The sequence below is a fragment of the Silene latifolia genome, chromosome 2 (assembly GCF_048544455.1).
Source record: "Silene latifolia isolate original U9 population chromosome 2, ASM4854445v1, whole genome shotgun sequence".
Classification (NCBI taxonomy): domain Eukaryota; kingdom Viridiplantae; phylum Streptophyta; class Magnoliopsida; order Caryophyllales; family Caryophyllaceae; genus Silene; species Silene latifolia.
In genome coordinates, this window is record NC_133527.1 from 155,042,273 (window position 1) to 155,046,912 (window position 4,640).

The window sequence follows — 4,640 nt, forward strand, 5'->3', positions numbered from 1 at the left end:
GAATTTGGGTTGTAAGAAGATTGAAGGTTTCTCCTTCTTTATTATTCTATCCTAATTCATCTTTGCTATTGAGTTGGTATTGCTTCTTTCCCTATTTTCATTAGTTTACATATTGCTTTTCCTTCTAGTTTGTTTAATTATTTTTTGTTAAAATTGCATCCTTGTTGTTTGATTGTTGTTGTTTCCACTTTTGTTCATCTTTTCTTAGTTCATACTTGTTATTTCCACCCAAAGATTCTATCTTTGAGTTGTTTGTGTTAAAGATTGTGTCTTTTAGTATAATCTCCTCTCTTATTTGCTTGTTAATCATTTGTTTACATTTATCTTGTCTCTTATAATTGCTACAATAATCATCATGCTTTCTCTTTATGTTATTTGTTCTTCTCCTCTTATTAGCATGATTATCCCCAATATGAGTGAGTAGATTTCCTTCTAGGGTTTAGGGGGAGTTTATATGGAATTAATGGGCATGATTGTATGATTATTTGGGTCTTTGGTGGATTGTTTATCTTTCTTGTTCATGCACACAAGGTGTTTGATGAATTGTATGAGTGAAAGCTTATGCCTTTTTTCATTATTGCTTAATTCCCCCATTGAATAAAAGTTTGTGGTAGTCTTGTTGTATGTTTAAGAGAAGTGTGATACTTAATGAGAGTTAGTTGTCACCTTTGGGATAATCAAGACATTGATTTTGCATCTTAGGATAAACTCTTACCATAGACCCCTTGAATCATCATGTTTGCCCTTAAACCATTTAGATGAACCCGAAAGCCCTAGCCTTTAATCAATCGTATTCATCTTCATTAGATTGTTTGTTTAATTGCTCTAGTAGTTAGAACCAAAACCCCTTCTTTCATTGTTGATTAAACTTGACTCTAAGTTGGACCTAGTAGAAACCCCCGCCGTCTTCGTGTTCGACCCCGACTAAATACTACATTTAATTGGGTTTTATAAGTAGTTTTGATAGAGGGAAACCACGACAAATGTCTTATTATCAAATGGCGCCGTTGCCGGGGATGGCGTTAGGTTATGCTTAGTTTTTGCTTAGAGTCTTTGCTTTAGTCTTATCTCAATTGTTAGTTTGTTTTAGTAGTTGTGTGTTCTTTGTAGAGTGTGTGATTTCTTGCCTTCCCCTAGTGTGTAAAAACACTAGGAGACTAACGATTTGTCAAGTGTATGCCTAGAAGGAACCACCAAGCTCTTCTCTTCAACTCCGACCCCGAAAGGCTTTTTAGAACCTTGAGGACAAGGACCCTTGAGAGAGTTAGGAATAGTTCCCCTCAAGCAAACTTGGACCAACCAAATCCACACATCCCACAAAATATTGATACCACAACCACACTTCAACCAAACCTCACAATTGAGACTCTACTAGAAAACCCCTTTCATAACTTCCCTAATTATAATAGCCCACCCCAAACACCACCACATCAAGTACCAAGTCCACCACCACAAATGGCTCTTAGAGATCATAACCGGCCTAACCATAATGATTCATGTAACCCTATCAATTTTGGCACCTTGGCCCCAAACAACTTTGAAATGCATCCCGCCCAAGTCGGGTTAATTGAGAAGGACTTGTTCGGGGGTCATATTGAAGAGGATGCCCATGCTCATCTCCGGAAGTTTAAGAGGAAAGTTTCAATAATGAAGAAGAATGGGGTGTCCGAAGACACCTTGAGAATGATGTTGTTCCCGTTTTCATTAACGGGCAAAGCGGACCGATGGTTGAACATCCACCCACCGGATACTTTCACTACTTGGGATGCTTTGGCTAAAGCATTCATGGCCAAGTATTACCCTTACTCCAAGACCGCGATGCTCCGTAATGAGATCCATACGTTCCAACAAGAGGATGGGGAGTCCTTGGGTGAAGCTTGGGACCGTTATCAAGACTTGATAGTGAGTTTCCCCCACGATGGAATACCGGAATGGTACATCACTCAAACTTTCTTCCAAACTTTGCTACCAAGGACTAAGGAGATGGTAAATGCCTCCGCGGGGGGAGTATTTGATCACTTGAATGATGAAGAGGGCACGACATTGATCAAGAAAATGGTAGACTCGGAGGCAAACTATGGTTCTAGAGGAAACATGCTAAGAAGGAATGAGAAGTTTCCTAAGGAAAACGCCTCCAACTCCGAGACAAATGCCAAGCTTGACTTACTCACAAAACAATTTGAGAAGTTTTCGAGAAATCAAGTGAACCAAGCCGCAACCTCATATGGGGCACCCATGGAAGAAGTGGCTCAAGTCGCAAGTTGTGAACTTTGTGGAGGAAGTGGCCATACTTATGACTTGTGTGGCAACAATTACAATGGGGCCTATGAAGAGAATGTTCAAGAGGTTAACGCTTTTCAAGCCTTTAACAACAATTCAAGACCCACAAGACCACCTTACAACAACCCAAATGTCTACAATCCAAATACCAATTTCTACCACCCCGGTTTGAGGAACCACCCCAACTTTAGTTACAAAAGCACCAATGTTCAAAACCCACAACACCTTAAACCACAAGCCCCAACCAACCCACCCGGTTTTGCTCAACAAAGGGGAATATTCCCCAACCCAAGACCTAATCCCGGGAATCAAAACCAATGGCAAAACAACAATCAAAACCAAAATTATGGGAACCAAGCACAAGGATACCAAGATTTTGGTGGAAATTAAGTCAACCAAGGGTTTTACCAAGGGAATCAAGTGAACCAAGCGAACCAAGGATTTGGGCAAGGGTATGTTCAAGGGTTTCAAGAACAAGGTCAAGGATCAAACTTCAACAACAATGGTCCTAGAGCTAACTTCCAAGGGGGGCAAAACAACAACCAAGGTCCCAATGCTCGGTATGACTATGGGTTCCCTTTACCCATAGCCAACCAACCTCATCAAGAACCCCAAGGTGAGCTCTCTCAAGTTGAGCTATTGAAGATGATAAAAAACATGCAACTTCAACATAGCCAAGAGATAGCTAATTTTGCTAAAGCTACTCAACAAGAACAAGCAAACTTGAGGGCTACCTTCCTTAAGGACATGAGGGAAATGGAATCTAGGATGGCTTCTCATGCTATGGCTAACCCTCAACGGCCGCCCGGTGGTTTGTTGGCTCAAGGACAAAGCTCCAAAGATGCCTCAAATAGCCACCGTGCTCATGCGGTAGTGCTAAGGAGTGGTGTAGAGCTTGTGGACCCCTACAAGGACCTTGTGGTAGAAATGGATGAAGATCCCATGAGGGATGAGTTGGAAGTAAATGATGAAGAGGAAAGCTCACCCGTTGAACAATTGGGTAAAGCTAGAGAAGACAAGAAAGGGAAGAAGGCTTGTGAAGACGTGTCTAGAAAGGTAATACTAGAGGATAAGGATGTTGATGGGTATGTTGAAGACCTCCCTTATGAGGAGGAAGCTATTGAAGAAGTACCTTTGCAACAATCTAAAAAGGTAACAAGGAATTCGACTCCTCCAAAGGTATCTTCAAATTCCCAACTTGTTCCTAAAATTCCTTACCCTTCAAGAGCAATAAAGAGTAGGGAAAACCTTAAGTATGCCAAGTTTTGTGACATGCTTGAGAAACTTGAGGTTACCCTACCCTTTACGGAGGTGATAATGAACATGCCAACCTACTCAAAATTTTTAAAAGATATTTTGACAAAGAAAAGAGTCTTGGGTGGCCAAGAAATAGTGGCTATGGAAGAGGCATGTAGTGCTCATATCCTTAATAAAATGCCCACTAAGCTTGGTGACCCGGGGAGCTTTTCAATCCCATGTGTAGTAGGTGGTGTGCCCATATCTAGAGCTCTTTGTGATTTGGGAGCAAGTGTAAGTATTATTCCTTTGAAGGTTGCCAAGAAAATCGGAATTCAAAACCTTGCTCCCACTTCAATGACTCTCCAATTGGCGGATAGGTCCGTCAAACACCCTATGGGGGTGCTTGAGGACGTACCCGTCAAGGTTGGAAAGCTTTTAATCCCCGCCGATTTTGTTGTCCATGATATCCCGGAGGATAGCCACACTCCCATCATCCTTGGTAGGCCATTCTTGGCTACCAGAGGAGTTCTCATTGATGTGAAAAATGGGCGGCTAACCTTCCAAATCGAGGGCAACAATGTCGAATTTAACCTACCTAATTTGATGAAAGGACCAAAGATGGAAAGGTTGAGCACTATTGAGTTGGTAGATGAGGTGGTACATGAAGTAGCCCGTGAAGAAGCGGAGATGGAAGAGGTCTTTCAAATCTCTTTGCATGATGAGGCAATGAAAGAGGATCATGAAGTTGATGAGGAACTATTGAAGAAAGTGGAGGGCTTTCTCCCTACAAAGGTACAACTCAAACCCTTGCCTCCCTCACTCAAGTATGCTTTCCTTGATGAGGGAGAGGCCTACCCGGTGATCGTTAATGCTAACCTAATTGAGTCCCAAGAAAAGAAGCTCTTGGAAATCTTGAAAACTCATAAAGGGGCACTTGGGTATAGCATTGACGACATCAAGGGCTTAAGTCCGAGTTTGTGCATGCATAGAATAGTTTTGGAAGAGGGGAGTCAACCCAAGTTTGACGGTCTTAGGCGGATTAACCCAAAGATGGCCGAGGTGGTGAAAAATGAAGTGTTGAAACTCCTAGAGGCCGGTATTATATACCAAATTACCGATAG

The 4,640-nt window shown here is 41.9% G+C and overlaps 1 non-coding gene across 1 annotated transcript; it reads right to left on the reverse strand.

The window, feature by feature from the left end:
• Positions 1-1,818: 1,818 nt before the first annotated feature.
• Positions 1,819-1,925, reverse strand: LOC141645058 (small nucleolar RNA R71). Its single transcript, XR_012544652.1, has one exon. It is a non-coding gene; the product is annotated as a small nucleolar RNA R71 (small nucleolar RNA).
• Between the last annotated feature and the right edge of the window lie 2,715 nt (positions 1,926-4,640).